This window comes from Protopterus annectens, chromosome 1.part2 (genome assembly GCF_019279795.1).
Source record: "Protopterus annectens isolate FY-2018-M chromosome 1.part2, PAN1.0, whole genome shotgun sequence".
In the NCBI taxonomy this organism is placed as follows: Eukaryota; Metazoa; Chordata; order Ceratodontiformes; family Protopteridae; genus Protopterus; species Protopterus annectens.
In genome coordinates, this window is record NC_056727.1 from 92,528,146 (window position 1) to 92,548,031 (window position 19,886).

General features: G+C 46.5%; 1 protein-coding gene across 4 annotated transcripts in view; it reads right to left on the reverse strand.

The window, feature by feature from the left end:
- LOC122788049 (proto-oncogene c-Rel-like) overlaps positions 1–19,886 on the reverse strand; it is a 2,508,512-nt gene that overhangs the window by 2,263,915 nt on the left and 224,711 nt on the right. The gene's annotated exons all lie outside the window — the stretch shown is intronic.

Consider the following 19,886-nt stretch of genomic DNA (forward strand, 5'->3'; position numbering starts at 1 on the left):
GCAGTGCTGTGTCCATACATTTTGAGATACCATTGTAGCTTCCTCATATGCAGTTTGGCATTGGGAAGCACCAGAATACAAGATGCCATGAACCCCAAGGCTTGAAGGACTGTCCTTGCAGTCAGCCTGGACTGATGAGACAATTGATGGAAGTAAAGGGAAAGATTCTTTTGTTTGTCCGGGGTCAAAAAGGCCATCTGGGATGCTGTATTCAGTCTCACACCCAGAAAGCACATGTCCTGAGAGGGTACTAGACTGGACTTTATTTCGTTCACAGAATACCCCAGGCATCTTAGCACTGCTATCACATATTGCAAATGATGAAGAAGTTTGTCCCTTCCTTGAGCCAGAATCAAGCAATCGTCCAAATAAGGATAGATCTGTATTCCTTTTAGCCTGAAGAAAGCTATCACTGGAGCCAGAACTTTTGTGAACACTCTGTGCGCAGTAGATAAGCCAAAGGGCAATGCAGAGAACTGATAATGAGAAGTGCCAGCCCGAAAACGCAGATACTTCCTGCAACTTAGCCTGATAGGAACATGAAGGTAAGCCTCCTTGAGATCCAGAGTCACCATCCAGTGATCTTTGCCCAGCAGAGGTAAAAGCTGTTGTAACGTCAACATTTTGAACTTGGGAATGTCCAGATAAGTGTTGAGGATAGATAAATCCAAAATTGGTCTCCACGGGTTCCCCTTCTTTGGTACTAGGAACAGGCGAGAATAAAATCCTAGGCCCACTTCTGGCAGAGGGACCTGCTGTATGGCCCCTATTTGAAGCAGCAGAGAAATTTGTTTGTGAGCCTCTATTCTTTGCTGAGGAGGAACATCTGGCATGCCTTTGAAAGGAGGCAAGGTATGGAAATAAAACTTGTAACCTTGGTGTATGATATCCAATACCCATCTGTCTTGGGTAATTAAACTCCAATTTTCCTTGAAGAGTGCCAACCTTCCTCCCAAAGGTGCTGCCAGGAGAAGGCTCTGGCAGCTGAAAAGGTAGGTCATTGGGCCTGTTTACGAAAGGACTGGCCCCTGCCCTCACCCGAAGACTGTGCAGGTGAACTCATGTTCTAGGCCTGAAAGAGCCCTGAGCTCTGCCCCTACCACGTCTAGATCTACCCCTAGACTGTGAATCATAAGAAGGGTCGCCCACCCCTTAGCAGGCCAATTCCTACTAAACTTCGGAGGCTGAACTTGCAAAAAATCTTTAACAGTCTGCATAGACTTAGCCTTGTCTTCCATTTTCTTTAAGACTGCCTCTACAGGTGAACCAAACAACACATCAGACTGTAAAGGAGCATCTAAAATCCTTGTCTTAACATGGTCAGATAAATTCTGATCCCTCAGCCAGGCGTGCCTGCGAAGAACTGACCCAGTGGCAGCCACTCTAGACGAGGCCTGTACAGCATCAAAACCACATTGTAAAGAATGCTTACCCACCTGTTCAGAAACATGTACCAAATCTTGTAATTCTTTACACTCAATACCTTCCGCCAGAGCATCTACCTTAGACTTCAATTGAGAAAGTAGATAGTTTTGATATTTCAACATGTGAAACTGGCAATTCAAAGCCCTCATAGCTAAGGTGGAAGAAGTATAGACTTTCTTTCCCCGTCTATCCAAAGCCCTGGCCTCTTTATCTGGAGGAACCGGATTTTTTACAACAGAGGCCTTGACACCCTTAGGTCCCTGACTAACAGTTTCTGGGTCCGCCCTAGGACTCTTATAAAGATATTTATGAGCTTCAGGCACCCTGTAATACCTATCCGGTTTAACAGGAGCAGGAGGCAAAGAATCAGGATTAAGTGAAGCCTCTGCAAACACATCTTCCACAACATCCAGAACAGGAGGTATAGTCAAAGGCCTATGCTGGGGTAAAAGCAAAAATTCCCTAAGCCTTTTCCTGGAATCAGAGAAGTCCTGACCTTCCCACTTAAAATGTTCCCTCATGGAATGAAGAGTCTCTGAAAAAGAAAAATCCTCTGGAGGAGAAGCAGAAGGAGTAGAATCATCCACATCAGAATCAGAATAAGGAGAATACTCCTGCAAGTCTTCAGCCGAAGACTCTGAAACATCTGAAGCCTGCTCCAAACTCCCCAACTCTGGTTCCACCCTAGGCCTCTTATCAGGAGGGGGCAAAGAACCTCTAATCAAAGTAATTAAATCTTCTGCCATTTTAAGCATGTGCTTCTTGGGCACAGATCCTGATGAACTAGGAGTGACACCAACAGAAGCTAACCCTGGCCTGCCTCTGGGAGAAGCCTTGGAAACAGAAGGAGAGGGCCTAACCACCCTAGGAAGGGAGGGGAGTACAGTAACCTGAGAAGCCCCTTCAGCCTGACCTGCCTCCTGGGAGGCCACATCCTGCAATAACAAAGTCTCCCCCTGGGACTCCAGAGAAACCTCCGGCGGAACCACCGGTTCCACTGACCCCTCTAAAGAACCGGCGTCCGGTACGGACAACTCTTCTTGCCTGGGTTTAGCTGCTTTGTCTTTGCGCTTCTTCGAAGAAGCGGGCGTCGGAGCATCCGACGGCATATTATAATTGCACCGCTCCCCGAAGACCAACCTGGCACAATCTAACCTTCGCTAATAGTGCTTTATTGAACCTAGCACAAAAGCGACACCCAACAACGTCGTGCTCAGGCCCCAAACAAGGAATACACAAAGTATGATAATCTCTATGCGGTATCTGTTTCCCACAAGAAATACAGTTATTCACTTTTCCTGACATCCGGTAAACCACTGAGGCAAGAAAAAACTAAAATATTCCCCAACGGGGTACTTAGCCAACTTTGACTAGGTCTGAAACTCCGAATTCGAAAAATTTCAGAACGCCGAACGGCACTTGCAACGCTGCTTCTGCATCGGACCATGCGGCAAAAAAGACTGAGGATATGACGTCGGTCATGCGCATTTGTACCCTGACGTCCTGATGTCAGTCTTAAGCGCCTTGACCGACGTCAGCCTAATACTTTGATATTCGGGCCGACCGAGGACAGCGGACTACCCAAGTGTAAGGACTACAGCAATGTGAGATGAAGAACATGGATGGTTTTGGAGAGCTCTTGGAGGTAGGAGCACCAATCGGATCTGAAGAGAGCTTCAGGGACACTGAGCAAAAGAGGACTTAGGATCCAGAGACGTTGGATCCAAGTGCCTGGGAAGTTTGGAAGATGGCTCCGAAGAAGCCCACAAAGGCTTGTGGAGGCATTTCTTCAGGTCTGAAGGCCCTGCCACAGGTTTGGAGGGAGTTTGAGCCCCTGGAAAAACAGCTTCTGCAAGCAAAAGTCCCTTTAAGATTAATTTATTTTTCCAGTCAGTTATGGCCCCAGGATTGAATCCCTTGCAGATAACACAACCCAACTGAAAATGTTGAGGGCTGAGGCAATAAATGCAACTGTCATGAGCATCAGAATGTGGGATTTTGTGACCGCATTCTGCACAATTTTTGAACCCAGTTGGTTTATCCAACATGGTGACTGGGAAAGGTTTATCTCACACATGAGTGCACACAGAGAAAGAAAGGCCAACCAAAACAATGGACACATACACAAACACACACTGAAGGTACTGAGTAAATACTGAAGGTAATGAGTAAATAGAAATTATAAAGCCTTTTGTTCTTAAACTAGTAACATAAAGCTGTTAAGAGGGAAAGGGGCCAAGGGCCCAGAAATAAAGGGCAGCAAACAGCAACACAAAAAGTCCCTGGCACTGCGAAATGACTAAGGGAAGGGTGGGAAGATAGAAAGAGAAAAGCAATAATAAATTTAATCTTAACTGACAGAAGAAAAAAAAATGAGGATAAATTTCTCACTATGATCCTATGGCTCAAAACTGAAGGAACCACATCTGACACCGCTGGCGGCAAACAAGATCTCAGAAGGCTGGGCAAGGGTAGAGCATTATGGGAAAAGGGAGGAGCTCGAGACATGGAACCTAGTCTGTAGAAATACAGGCAAGTCAGATCAGAGGGTCAGATCTATGAGCCATTTGTGAGGAAGAATGAAAAAGAAAACATCAGATTTATGTTTTTCTACCTCCACACTGATTCCATGAAAAGTGCCTCTGAGGGATAAAGAAATGGATCCCAATGGCAGACAAGGTCTTTCCCTCCTGTTCACTTCTGGAGAGCATTTCTTTCACTTTTGGGCCAAACGGCAAAGATCCATTAAACAGGGTGTTGATGAACAAAGACTTGAGGGGATCTGCAAAGTTGCACAAGCTCATTCAGGTTTGTCTTCTAATAGCTATGCCTGAACCCACCACCCTTAAGGTGCCTTCTGCAGCATGGGAAATCAACCTCATGGACGAATTAGATATGGACTAAAGGGTGGCCAGATGTCAAGAACCTTATTCGGATCCTCTACAGACACAGCCCCTGAAAGACATACAGAGAGCTCCTTTACCAAATCTCTTTACAATCTGGTAAAATGTGACAAGTAATTTAATGACCTCAGGGCAAAATTTGCTGAGGTGTAGATGTGCTTCCCAAATCTGTACAAGACCCTAGACTCTGTGTTAGGGGGGGTGGACAGATGTACTCTGCAAACTCCTTCTTGGTGGCTGCTGCCACAACCACAACATCTACTCTGACCCCTTTACTACAGTGTGCCCTGTCTTTTGAGGAGGCTAAAAATGCATCAGGTCACTAAGGGATTGGCTCTATAGAATCCAGTTCCTTCCAAGCATGGCATCAGACCAGCTCTATTAGTTCATCAGCCAAAGGAGTCACCCAAGACACAGCCGAGCCAGACCTGAAGGCCTCTACACACATAGACTCCTCCTGTGAAGGGGGTTCGGAAGACTATCCACCTTTTTGTTTTAAAATTTCTAGTATTTCCCCAAAGGAAATACCTTCAGGTGGAGATCTGGGGGACACTTCTCTTTCATCAAAATTCAGTGTCACCTAAGAGAGACTCCTGCGGGGAATGCAGGTGTCTCCTCTTACATGTCCTCTTCCTAAGGACCACATTACTGGGATGGGCTGGTGAGGTATCAAAGGGCTGGAGAGTCCCAAGGGACTGTCTGGAGGCTTGATCAGGTAGGCTGTATGGGTGGAATACAGGAAAGAGGATCAGAACTCAGACCCAATGGTGGAACAGAAGTAGGATCAAAGGGGCACAGATGTCCCCTCTGTAGGTGGAGAGAAGGCCCTCTCCATTACCTCAAATGTAGAGGGTCTAAGAGAAACACAGGTCCATGGTGCCAGAGCTGAAAACCCCAGCTCCAATGAACTCTGAACTCCCACAGAAACCTGTCTCAAAGAGGGAGTTGGACCCGGCTTGGGGCAGAGATGGCTCTGAAAAATTCAGAATCGACTCCAACCCCCCACATAGCTGCTGCCAATGCTTTGGCTCTGAGCGTCCTCCCACTCTGACATCAAACATGGGTGACTCAGGGACACTGTCAAGAGTCAAAGAAAGTACAGTTGTGTACACCTACCATAAATGTAGATGTTCGAGTGTCTTCACTGTTGCAGTCATAACTGTAGGGTGATCCTGCTGGCAGGCAGCCCGAGGTCGGCCAGAATTCCAAAGTCTGGGTCCGGCGTCGGCTGTACCAGCAAGTACCCTGACGTCAGAACGTAGAGGTATAAAGCTGACAGCCGACGCCATCTTCTCCAGCCTTTCTTGCCCCAGATGTCAGAAGCCCCCAAAATAACCAAAAGGTGTCCAAAAAGAAACACAAATACACCACAAAGGAAGTGGAAGATAGAACAAGCAAAAAAAAAATAAGAGGGGATAGGTGGGAGGGAAACACCGACTGCAACAGTGAAGACACTCGAACATCTACATTTATGGTAGGTGTACACAACTGTACCATGTTCTTCGTGTTTCACTGTTGCAGTCATAACTGTAGGGTAGAATCCCAAAGCTGTGAATGAGGGAGGAGGTTATGCAGAAGAAGGGGCAGCTAGAAGACCCTGCAAAACAGCAGAGGTGAAGCCTGTCCTAGACTTAGAATACAAAGGGAGATTATAGTGCTTAGAAAAAGTATGCACTGAACTCCAAGTGGCAGCTTCCAAAATGTCCTTGGTAGGAACTCCTCTGAGAAAAGCTGCTGAAGTGGCAGCTGCTCTAGTAGAGTGACTTCTAACAGTACCTGGAATCTGTTTCCCAAAGTGAGAGTAACAAAACCTTATTCCATGAGCAATCCATTTGGAAATAGTTTGTTTAGAAATAGCCTTACCTAGAGAACTGGAGGCATAAGAGATAAGCAACTGATCAGATTTTCTGAAATCTTTAGTTTTGTCCAGGTAAAATCGTAGTTGTCTGTGTACGTCCAATGAATGTAAGATCTTTCCCCTTTATTTTGAGGATTTGGAAAGAAGGTAGGAAGGTGAATAGTCTGATTTAGAGCCACATTAGAAATCACCTTAGGCATAAATGTAGGAATGGTCCTCAAGGCAACTCTGTCTTGGTGGAAGATAAGGTATGGTTCCACAGCCATGAGAGCTTGCAACTCTGACACCCTTCTGGCAGAAGTCAATGCTAATAAGATAGCTGTCTTCCGGGATAAAAACTTGATATCCGAAGCAGCAGCAGGCTCAAAAGGAGACAAAGTAAGTTTCTCAAAGACATAATTAAGATCCCAAGCAGGAACAGGAGAAGTTCTGGGAGGTCTTAAATTCTTAGCCCCTCTCAAGGATTGTCTCACCAGCTGGTGAGAAAAGATGGGAGGATCAGTGTTGAAATGAGCTGAGATAGCAGAAGCATGAATTTTGATGGAAGAAAAGGTGAGGCCTTTAAGCAAAAGGTCTGAGAGGTAAAGCAAAATGGAGGAAATATCAGGCAAAAGAGGATCAGAACCTCAATCCTGCATCCAAATACAAAATCTTTTCCATTTAGAAGCATAAGATTTTCTAGTGTTAGGCCGCCTAGCTTCTAAAAGAACATCCAAAACTTGTTTAGGAAGAGAAGAAGGAATCAAAGGCCCTTGTAGAGCCAAGCTGCCAGGCATAGAGTCTTGATTTGAGGGTGTAGCATCTGACCCTGATGCTGGGACAGAAGAGAAGGGATCAGAGGTAGAATCCATGAAGGTTCCAAGAATAGGTGTTTTAAAGTTGGATACCAAAACTGCCGAGGCCAATTTGGAGCTATCAAAATGATAATCTTGGGTTTGTCCTGTTTTATTTTCAGTAACACCCAAGGCAGAAGAGGAAGAGGAGGGAAGGCATATCCTGAAAGATTCCTCCAGCTGAATGACAGGGCATCCAATTTCCAAGCTATTTTGTGGAAGGACCTGGTGCAAAAGAGAGGCAACTGATGATTGAGATGGGATGCAAAAAGATCTGAGGACAACCCCAAACTGCAGTAATCCTGCTGAATAAGTTAGGGTCCAGCATCCATTCGTGAGGATCCAAAAGATTTCTGCTTAGGCTGTCTGCTAAGAGGTTCTGTTTTCCTGGAATGAATTGAGCTTGAAGATGCAGATTCCGATTTAGAGCTGTGTCCCATAAACTCATGGCTAGTCTGCAAAGGGGGTAAGAGTGAGAGCCCCCCTGCTTGTTTATGTAACACATGACTGTGGTATTGTCTGTACGAATCAGTAGAGGCCCTGGTTGCAAAAGATTCTGGAAGTCTAGAAGAGCATTTTGGACTGCCAACATTTCCTTCAAGTTGATGTGCCAGGGAAGATGCTTCTTTGTCCAAGAGCCCTGCTGGCAAATGTCTAGAAAATGAGCTCCCCAAGAATAATCCGAAGCGTCCGTGGTTATGATCTGAGAAGGATGAGGCAGACGAAAGGGATTTCCTTCGTTTAAAGCACAAGTCCTGGACCACCAAAGGAACTATTTTTGGAGGCAGGGAATCAGTGGAATCATTGTGTCCAGACTGTGGTAATGCTGAGACCATACACTCTTTAGGTACCATTGAAGTTTCCTCATATGAAGCCTTGCATTTGGAATCAAAAGGATGCAAGAAGCCATGTAGCCCAATGCCTACAGGAATTTCCTTGCAGTGAGCTGAGTTAAAGTAGCCAAGGTCTTGAAAATTGAGGCCAGTTGTAATTGTTTTTCTGGAGTAAGGAAGGCCCTTTGCAAGCTTGTGTTTAGAAAAGCTCCCAAAAAGATCATTTGCTGAGAGGGGATCAAATGTGACTTTTTTGTGTTCACTGAAAATCCCAGTAGTAGGAGAAGACGTTGAACAAACTGCAGATGTTGAAGTAAAAGGTCTTTGCTGTCTGCCTGAATAAGGCAGTCGTCCAGATAGGGGTAAATTTGAATCCCTTGGAGTCTGCAATAAGCTACTACTGGAGCCAGACACTTGGTAAAGACTCTGGGCGCAGTAGATAAGCCAAAGGGCAGTACAGAGAATTGAAAGTGTCTCGAACCTGCCTTGAATCTGAGGTATTTTCTGCGTTCCTGCCTAATGGGAATGTGTAAGTAGGCTTCCTTTAAGTCCAATGTCACCATCCAAGCATCCTGGGAGAGCATAGGAAGAAGTTGTTGTAGAGTAAGCATCTTGAATTTTGGAATTTCCAGAAAGGTGTTTAATACTGAGAGGTCCAAAATAGGTCTCCATGAGTTTTGTTTTCTTGGGACCAGAAATAGTCTTGAGTAAAAACCTTTTCCCATCTCTGAAAGTGCAACAGGTTCTATGGCTCTCATGGCCAATAAAGCGTCCACTTGATTTAAGGCCTCTGACCATTGATGTTTTGGCAGATCTGGCCAACCGATAGACCTTGGCAGAGTACGAAAGTGGAATTTGTAACCTCTTAAAATCACGTCTAAAACCCATTTGTCCTGGGTAATATGAGTTCAATTTTGGTAGAAAAGAGAAAGTTTTCCTCCGAGAGGGGCTTCCAGGCAAGGAGGACCTGTAGCCCAACAGAGAGAGTCATTGGGTCTGCTTCCTTTGTGATTGAGATCTGTCTTCTCCCCTTCTAGGTGAAGAAGCAGTCCATTGTCTGGACCTGTAAGAGGCCTGAGCCTGCACCCGACCTCTGGAGCGTCTATATCTTCCCCTTTGAGGCCTGTCAGACGTGGGAAAGGACCAATTTTTGGAGGGCCAATTTCTAAAAAATCTAGGAGGCTGAACTTGTAAGAAATCTTTAACAGTCTGCATAGATTTCACTTTTTCCTCCATCTTTTTAATAACCTCCTCAGCCTTAGATCCAAACAAAACATCATGCTGAACAGGGGCATCTAACAATTTAGCCTTAACTTGCTCAGGTAAATTCTGCTCTCGAAGCCAAGCATGTCTCCTGATAACAGTACCAGAGGCTGCGGCCCTACAAGAAGCCTCCAAGGCATCAAAACCATAATGTAAACTATGTTTGCCAACTTGTTCAGTTGCATGCAATACATCCTGTAATTCCTTGTCCTCTGCACATGCAGGAAAGGTAGAAAGTTTTTGCTTTAAAACAGACAAAAGAAATTGCCGATACCTGAACATGTGAAACTGGCAATTTAAAGCTCTAATAGAAAGAGTATACACCTTTTTTCCCCATCTGTCCAAGGCTCGAGAATGCTTTTCAGAGGGAATAGGATTTTTAGATGAAGCGGCCTTAGCAGCCTTGGAACCCTGAGAAATAGTTTCAGGATCTGCAGAAGGGTTCTTGAACAAAAATTGATGGGAATCAGGGACTCTGTAAAATCTATCCGGCTTAGAAGGAGCAGGCGGCAAGGAATCAGGATTCAGGTTAGCTTCAGAGAAAGCATCATCCACAATATCAAGAACAGGAAGAATAGCCAAAGGTCTGTGTTGAGGGAGAAGGAGAAACTCCCCAAGTCTCTTCTTGGAAGCAGAATAATCCTGACCTTCCCAATGAAAATGCTCTCTCATCTCATGCAAGGTTTCCCCAAAAGAAAAATCTTCAGGGGGAGAAGCAGAGGGAATAGAGTCCTCTGCATCAGAATCCTCATAAGGAGGAAAAGAATAATCCTGGTCAGAGGAAGAGACTGAAGACACAGAAGCATGATCAGAGGAATCATAAGGAATATCCTGTCTAGGCCTTTTTTCAGGAGGGGGGTGAGAACCCCTAATCATAGTAAGCAAATCCTCAGCCATCCTTAATAATTGCTTCTGGATCTTGGGAGCTGAATCCGAAGAAGCTTGAGAAGAAACCCTTGGCTTAACAGGAGTCTTTGACTTTGCCTTTGTCTTTGTAGTAATAGTGATATGAGAAGGCCTGAAAACCCCTTCAGAAGCCGGTACCTGCACAGCGGTTCCGGACCCATCTGAAGGAGCGACGTCCGAAGGTCCTGCAGCAGTTAAAATACTAGGCCTAGTTGGCTCTCCATGGGAGTCCGTGTCGGCCATCGGTTCCGAAGTGGCTGACGACAGGGGCTGCAAAAGCGCCTCACTGACGACCGCCGAAGCTGGCTCCGGCTGCAAAGTATCCTGTTTGGACCTAGGAGGCCTATCCTTGTCCTTGCGTTTTTTGTGAATTCCGGTTGTCGGTAAAGTATCCAACGACATCCTATAATTGAACCGTCTACCAAAATAATTCAAGGCCCAATCGTACCTACGCTTAATAGTGCGAGAATTAAATCTGGCACAGAACCGACAGCAAGAAACGTCGTGGTTAGGGCCTAAGCAAGGAAGACAGTAAGAGTGGAAATCTTTATGAGGTATTTGTTTTCCACACGATATACAATTATTAACTTTTTCTGACATCGGAGGAGCAAGAAAAAGGTTTCCCCAACGGGGTACTTAGCTTGAGAAGAGAAGTAGAAGACTTCGGACCGATGACAATCAAAGCACGTTGTCCGGAATCCGCCAACCAACAACTTGCGAGCTGCTTTCCACCGCACGGCAAGAAAGACTGGAGAAGATGGCGTCGGCTGTCAGCTTTATACCTCTACGTTCTGACGTCAGGGTACTTGCTGGTACAGCCGACGCCGGACCCAGACTTTGGAATTCTGGCCGACCTCGGGCTGCCTGCCGGCAGGATCACCCTACAGTTATGACTGCAACAGTGAAACACGAAGAACATCCACCTGTCTTCAGATCTGATAAGGATAAGGTTCTTGAATCTGAGGGCTTCAAAACTGGGGGTTGGATAGAAGAAGGAGATACAATTATCTGTTCAAAGGACAGCAGGCTCAGGCTCATGGGTCTGATAGGAGATGGAGCCAGGATCACACCCCACTGGATCTGAGCAACTTCATCATCCTAACCACTTCTGCTTCAAGCAAACTCCTGGAGGACCTAAGGTTAGAGCTGGTTGATGGTGGCCTGGAATGCCTCTTGTGTATCTCCTGAAGAAAAGGAGAGTGAAGCCGAGGGGAGATCGGCTCTGGTGAAAGCCTCAGTGATCAGATCTGAAGAGACCTCAGATTCGATGTAGTTGGGTCCACAGGTGTTGGATCAGAATTTTGGAAATCTTGGCAGGCGACTCAGAGGATGGAGCCAATACTGCAGCAAACGATGAGCAAAGGGGAATACAAATATAAAAGAGAATAAAATCTGCCATTGCAGACTAGCAAGCAGCATACAACTTCTACCTGTGGTGTACTCCTAAACATAGTTTTTCTTGGAGAAACCTTCCAGTCCTTGAACAAGGGTGCCTGTATGCTTTACCTTGTTTCCTTTGTTAAATCTATCTAATTATCAAAGGACAGCCGAGTGCCTTGGATTCTCCCCTGCTACTTTAAATTCCAATTGATGGTTTCCCTCCCTTCCTCTACCCCCCCCCCCCCAAGTGATTGCTCAGGTACAACACACCAAAAGTTTTAAAAACCCTGGATGCCATATTTGCTCTAATTGTAGCAGAAAGCCCTCCAGGTGTAGCATCTCTAGTAAGTGATAGTATTATTTTCTTTTTCACAACGTTGTCTTCCACACTGTAAACTCACTGTCCCTGCATAGAGTATTACAGTAATTTCTCTCCAAGGTAGCTTTCTAGTTATTTTTTATTTTTGCTGGTATAGTTTATATTTGGATATTAGAAGCTTATGTTTTTGCTTGCTCCCAATTTCAGTAAACCTGATTCAGAGTTCCTCTAAATGATAGTGCTAAAGTAGAAATACTCTTTCTTTTTTAAGTGCTGAATGATATGTATGGTAAACTGGTGAAACTGCTACATTGTTGCAATATTGTCTGGTAATAGTATATTCCATCTAGTTACACTGACTGCTGCTACTGAATACTCTGTTTCTGTAAGTTAAACATACATTGTAAAGTGCTGAATGATATGTATGGTAAACTGGTGAAACTGCTACATTGTTGCCTTATTGTCTGGTAATAGTATATTCCACCTAGTTACACTGACTGCTGCTACTGAATACTCTGTTTCTGTAAGTTAAACATGCATTGTAAAGTGCAGAATGATACTTATAGTAAACTGGTGAAACTGCTACATAGTTGCAATATTGCCTGGTAATAGGACTTGCTAACTAGTTATACTGACTGCTGCTGAATAAGACTGGTTGCAGAGTCTGAATGTATTTCTTTTCATGACTTCTAATAGGCTATGTTCATTTGCTCTGCTTTCTGTACAATATTTATGATGGTTGTGCTTATTTTGATGCCCTTATTTTATTGCTTTTAGTCTTACTTTCTTTCCTTTTCACTTATTTGCAACTTTTCGAACCACTGAGGACCTGATCGCTTTGCCCCCCCCACACACACACACACACTTGTGTGAGCAAGGAATCCTTTCACTCCAGCTAAAAGCAAAGAAAACTCTAACCAGCAATCATCCAAAAATAGACTGCAGCCCCAGGTTTAACTCTAAGAACCTTGTGTTGCCGCTTGTGTGGTGTAGGTGCCAGCTTTTGTAACTTTTAGTTATGTACTCACCATAACTTTAGATGTTTGGGATCCATCTCGCCTACATTCTGTACTGATGGGCTCGGAGCCGATCCCTCGGCTCCGACTCGGCACGCTTATGCTATAGAGCGAGGCCTCTTATTGGCTGAGCTATCTTTATCCCAGGATGCACCACCACTGATCCCCCAGATCTTGTTTGTCCGCATTCATGCACACATGCACAACTTGTTTATATAACATTGTTAGATGTTTCAAGATGAAACAACAGGATTCGGACCTTCTGATATCCTCTGATCTCCAAGGAAGGGGAAGGAGGGTGGGTTATTAGAATGTAGGGAGATGGATCCCAAACATCTAAAGTTATGGTGAGTACATAACTAAAAGATGTTATGTGATCCTATCTCGCCTACATTCTGTACTGATGGGACAGCGTCCCTAGCACCTAAATCCCGGGTGGCTCATTGGAAAACACTCCTGAGCACTGTGGAACCAAATGAAGCTCGTCCTCTAGATGCCACGTCCAATTTGTAGTGGGAAATAAAGGTGTGCGGGGAAGACCATGTAGCCGCAGCACAAATGTCACTAATAGCAAGCTTAGAATGAAATGCTATAGAAGTAGCCATAGCCCTTGTAGAATGAGCTTTGACAGAGGTGGTAAGCTCTTTGTTAGAATAAAAATAAGCTTGAGTAATACAGTCCCTGATCCATTTGGCAATATTGACCTTTGTGACAGCTTTGCCCAATTTATTGTCTGCAAAGGATACAAACAACTGATCTGTTTTCCTTGATTGTTTGGTCCTGTCTAAAAAACGTAACTGCCTGTGGACATCTAGTGTGTGGAATATGAACTCCGCTTTGTTAGAGTATTTTGGGAAAAAACTGGAAGCTCTAACGATTGTTGTAAGCAGAAACTAGAACAAACTTTAGGGACAAAGGAAGGATTTGGCCTGAGGGATACTCTGTCTTTGTGAAAAACCAAGCACGGGGTTTTACTGACAAAGCTTGAAGCTCTGAAACTCTTCTGGCAGAAGTAATAGCCACCAGAAAAGCTGTCTTCCATGATAGAAACTTTAGATCACATGTAGCTGCCGGTTCAAAGGGGAAAGAAGTCAAGGCACGTAACACTATATCGAGATCCCATGGAGGTGCAGGATGAGAAATCGGAGGTCTTAATAGAGCAGCACCTTTCAAGAAGGTCTTACACAATCTGTTGCTCATTAAAGGTGGGTCTATCGATTGGTGAAAATTAGAAATTGCTGCCAATTGTACCTTGATGGTAGAAACTGAAGAGCCTTGATTGAAAAGAGAAGTTAAAAATTTTAGTACTTCTGCCACGGGAATAGAAATGGGGTCCAGGCCCCGGAGTTGAGCCCAAATAGCAAATCTTTTCCATTTGCTAGAATACAGTTTCTTTGTAGCAGATTTATGAGCCGAAGACAAAATGTGTACAACATCTGGATCCAATGTATGACTCCTAACTATAGTCGGAAGAGGAGGAGCCAAGCCGTCAATTTTAAGGTGTGTAGGGACTGGTGGAATAGTCCCGACTGATGAACCAGTAGGTCTGGGATCTGATCCAGGAACCATGGACCTTCCAGAGCACATTTCCGAAGATAGGGAAACCATACTTGACGGGGCCAGTAAGGAGCAATTAAGATCATTTTGCTCCCCAAGAGAGATGCCTTTTGAATCACCCCGGGAAGGAGAGGAACTGGAGGGAAGGCATAAAGCAAGCCGGTGGGCCAAGGACAGACTAGCGCGTCCATGGGGCTCTTCCCCGGAGTCGGGGTTAGGGAGAAGAATTCTTTGCACTTCGCATTCAGAGCAGTCGCGAATAGGTCGCAACACGGAACTCCCCATTTGTTGAAAATCTGACTTGCCACTGTCATATTCAGAGACCATTCGTGGGGAGAGAGGATGGTTCTGCTCAATCTGTCGGCTATCACATTGGACTTGCCCGGTATGTGAGTAGCCACTAGGAAGCGTTTGGTCGAGACTGCCCATTCCCAAACTCTCATGGCTTCTCTGCAAAGAGGGTAGGATCTGGTCCCTCCCTGTTTGTTCAGGTACCAGACAACTGACATGTTGTCTGAGTGAACAGCAATTACGCCCTGAGGGAGATAATCGTGAAGGGCTTGAAGAGACAGAAGTACTGCCCTCATTTCTAAGATGTTGATATGAAGTAAAGTCTCTTCCGGGTGCCATTTGCCTTGGACTGACCTGCCCAGGGAATGCCCCCCCCACCCCATCTGGGAGGCGTCCGTGGTCAAAGTGGCCACCGGAGGAGGTAGAACAAAGGGTCGTCCCTGATCCAGACAGGAGGGCACTAGCCACCAGCGAAGGTCCCGTTTGCATGTTTCCGTGATCCATATGAGGTGACTGAGAGGGAGTTCCTGAAAGGACCACTGAGCTGAAAGAAGCCACTGGAGAATTCTCATGTGCAGCCTTGCGAAGGGGACTAGAAGAACCGTGGCGGACATAGATCCCAATAGCTGCAGGACCATTCTGGCTGGGGCTTTGGACCTGGGAAGTAAGGCTCGAACTTGAGTCTGTATGGTTTGAATTCTGTCTGTAGGTAGATAGACCCGCATTTGGTTTGAGTCTATCTCTACCCCTATGAATCTTATTCGTTGAGATGGCAGCAACACAGACTTTGGCCAATTGAAGGTGATTCCAAGGGAGTTGCCCAGTGATACAGTGGCTTGTAGGCTCCAGTAGTAGATGCTTGGAGGTGGCAGTTAGGAGCCAGTCGTCTAGATACGGAAACACCTGGAATCCTAGACTTCTCAGGTGAGCAGTCACGACTGCCAAGCACTTGGTGAACACCCTGGGGCTGTGGTAAGACCAAAGGGCAGCGCTGAACTGAAAATGACTGCCTCCTAGGCTGAAGCGCAGATGTCTCCTGGACGCTTGATGTACCATGATATGGTAATAAGCGTCCTTGAGATCTATGGAGCACATCCAAACACCCTTCTCCAGCAATGGGAGAATGGTTTGTAGGGTGACCATCCGAACTTGGACTTTTGACTGAATGGTTTAGGATGCTGAGGTCCAAAATGGGCCTCAAGTCCCCGGTCTTTGGCACCAAAAGAATCTTGAGTAAGTCCCTAATCCGATCTGGTCTACGGGGACCGGTTGGATGACTCCTTTTGCAGCAGCTTTAAAGCTTCTGAGGCTGCAGTATCCCGCTGACTGGGTGGCGGGTCCGGGATTTTTTTGGACTGAAAGGGGGGATGAGAGAATGGGATGGAGTAACCTCTGGCGATAATTCGAAGCACCCATCGGTCCTGAGTGATACCTTCCCAGGCTTTTAGGTGCTTCGAAAAATGACCCCCGACTGGCTCCGGAGCAGCACAGCCGGGCAATCCCTCAGGGACTATGAAAGGCTGAAGAGCCACGAAAGGACTCGCGGTCTCCAGTGTTGCGAGGGCCTCTGCCGCCTCTGGGACAGCGTCTTCCGGAAGAATTTCCCCCTCCTCTGCCTCTGGAAGGGGAATCCTCCTGCTGAGAGGGGTAAGGCTTCTGAGATCTATGGAACCACATCTTCCCTCCTCTTTTAGCCTTGGGATAAGGCCGAAAGGGAGTGGAAAATCGTGCCCCTACGGCAGTCAGAGTCTTACCTTCCTGTTCACAGCGGGTTAGTGTGTCCTTTACCTTGGGTCCAAACAGGGAGGACCCATCAAAGGAGGCGTCGGCAAAGGAAGACTTGAAGGCCTCCGCGAAATGACACAGGCGGAGCCAGGCTTGTCTCCGTAGAGCAATGCCTGTACCATGCTCTACTCGCCTTCGGCCGCATAAGAAATGAGCCTCATGGACGAGTTCGAGATGGACGACATTGTAGCCAGCTGAGAGCCACCCGTCTGGGCCAGCTCCTCAGGCAGGTTACCCAAGAGGGTATCGGATAACTCTTTAATCAGATCCCTCTGAAATCTGGTAAAGTGCGTAAGGTAGTTCAAGGACCTCAATGTAAAGGCCGCTGAACTGAGGGTGTGCTTGCCGTACCGATCCATGCTCCTAGACTCCTTATTAGGAGGATGGACGGACGTCGAAGCCTCTGCTACATCTTGCTGGGTAGCAGATGCCACCACCAAAGCATCTACAGCCACACCTTTAGTTAGAAATTCTTTATCAGGGGGTGCCGAGAGGAACTTATTCGGACGAGCAGGCACCGGTTCCACAGAGTCTGGGTGTTCCCACGCCCTTCGAGAGATCAAATCCAAGAGCTCATCGAAGGGCGGAGCCACCCAGGAGGCGGAGGGCTGGGCCCCGAAGGCCTTCAGGAACACTGACTCATCAGCAGAGGGAGGTTTGGACTGCCAGCCGCCTCGTTGTTTTAGGGCTTCCAGGATGTCCGCAAATGAGACATCATCCGAGGACGACTTTGGGGACCCCTCTGCATCATCGAGATCAGTGTCTGATGTCAGAGACTCATCAGGGGAGTCAACGTGCTTCCTCTTGCACGATCTCTTCCTGGGGGGTTCTTCCGAAGAGGCTTCAGAAGGACCTCCAGGAGGGGGAGAAACCCCAGCGGGGGTAACCTGAGGCCCAGGGGCTCTGCTGTCTAAGGACAGGGGGACTGCCAAAGACCCAGTCTCCGTATGCAGGGATGGCACTGGGGAAACCGTGGAGGTAGCCAAGGAAGATTTGGCTAATGCACTCCTCATAGCCCTGAAGGCAGGACCACCAGAATCCTGGGAGGGTCCCACCTCCGTGGCCACGACAGTGGACGGCACTCCCGCCGCCGACGCACCAAGAGGGAGACTTGGGACCGAAAGCATCAATCCCGAAGCCTCCCCCCCAGGGCCGAAGGAGGAAGTCCGTATACTGAACTCCGACCCAAGAGCCGGAGTTGGAGCAAGGGTCGGGCCCGACCCTAAAACCTCCACCGGTTCCATCAGTGCCGGCTCCAACGGTGCCGAAGCTGTTGGAGGAGGAACCACAGTAGGGGAGTGGACCATCGGCTCCAAAGCCGAATGGGCTGGAGCCGAAACTAGCTTTTGGAACACCGGAGACTGGAAGAGTCTAAGTAGCACCCTGTCGATGTCTGAATCAGACATCTTGGATGATCTAGAGGATACCGATCCTCCATCGGCTCCGAAGGGCTCTGGGACTGGCTCTGAATGGACTCTACCACTATCGGCTCCGAGGGAGATCTCAAGGTAATTTCCCTCGGTGCCGATAAGGACTTCGGCTCCGAAGGGGAAGAGTCTGAGCCGGTAACCCTTATCGGCTCCAATATCAGTGGAGCCGATGAGGGTGACCCGCCTCTCGATGCTCCAGTCCTCAGCTCCAAAACCAGAGGGGTCGAGGCTGGAGGCATCGAGGCAGACCGTTCCGCCCTCGGCTCCGAAGTCCGTGGAGCCGATGGAGAAGTCTGCTTAGATCTTTTAGCAGTCGGTTCCGACTGACTGGTCGGAGCCGACGCTTTCTTCTTTTTGGAAGGAGAAGGGGAGGAAGATAAAGCCTCCTCGAAGGATGGCTTGATTAACCCCTTGAGGATTAATTTGTTCTTCCTCTCCTGGAGGACTCTTGATGAGAAAGCGTGGCACACACTACATGACTCTTGTAGGTGCTTGGCACCTAAGCAATAGACGCACGAGGAGTGGTCGTCCGTTATGGACATTTTGAAACCACACCTCGTGCATTTCTTAAACCCAGAGGGTTTGTGTTCTTTAGACATAGCCCAAGTCAAACACAGTTGTCTACAACAATCGAAAAAGAAGGGTTACAGCAAGTAACAAAATCCCTACTTTAATATTTTAAAGTTAAAAATAAAATATATTTTTATTTTTTTTTTTAAATACAGTAAGAAGAAGATAGATAGAGAGGGTCAAGACCCTCTAACTTAAACGGGTACTTGACCCACACACAAAACCAAGGTAGTAGAAACAACAGGGGAAGGCCCCTCTAAGTTAAACGGGAAACCTTCCCTGACAGGAAAAAACACGAAATCCTCTACCAAAACTACCAATACACGTTCGTACAACAACAATATAGCAACAATAGCTGTTAAAACAGCTTTTGGGTTTAAATCAAGCAAATTTCTGACAGGAAAAAGCCTAAATAAATAGTACTTAGCCCAGCCAAGTTTGGACCACGTCTAAGCTTTGTAAGTGGCAAACGAGATCTGGGGGATGAGGGGTGGTGCATCCTGGGATAAAGATAGCTCAGCCAATAAGAGGCCTCGCTCTATAGCATAAGCGTGCCGAGTCGAGCCCATCAGTACAGAATGTAGGCGAGATAGGATCACATAACATCTACTGTTATGCCTTGTTAAAATATGCTACAGTCAGCTAGAGTGCATACCCCAGGAGCAACAGCTGAAAACCTTCTCCCTCTTAGCCCACCCCCACCCCTTTCATCCGTTTCACTGTTGATAATTTGTTCTTTGTTAAGGTATTTACTAGGCTCCCCATCAGGACACAAGTGCTCAACAGCAGTTGAATTCTGCTCACTGGTTCTATCCCCCTCTATCTGCTAGATCCCTGAAAGGCTTGAACGCTAGAAGGACACCTCCCCCGCTGAAACCTAACTGGAAAGATTCCTGCACTGTCCCTCGACTCTGAAAAGATCTGCCAAGGTTCTATCCCCCTCTATCTGCTAGATCCCTGAAAGGCTTGAACACCAGAAGGACACCTCCCCTGCTGAAACCTAACTGGAAACTTTCAGAACAAAGAAAAAAGTAGCACCGTTGCTGTCCAAAGAACTAGACAAAAAAATCATGAATAAAAATTAAAGCCTGGTCATCCTGGAAAACCAATAAAAACCCTAAGGATCAACTAGTATATAAACAGCTAACAAATGATACTAAGAAGTCTATAATGTTAGACAGAAAAGACTATTACTGCAGCCTGCAACATAAACATCAAAATCAACCACAAAAATGTTGGTCCAGCTTAAACAATCTTCTCCATCCAGGTAATACTACTACCCCTAACCCTGCGTCTATCCTCCAAAAACCTCCAGAAAATATTGTCAACACCTTCAACACCTTCTTTACGGAAACTATACAATCTCTTGCCAACCAACTAGGTCCCAGCAACCTAGACCTTATTAACCCCATATCCAATATACCCACCCATCCTTTAACTTTCAATCTGTACCAACAGCATTTATCCGATCCTTAATCAAGAAATTGAAACCCACCACCCAAAGGCTGCAAATGCAA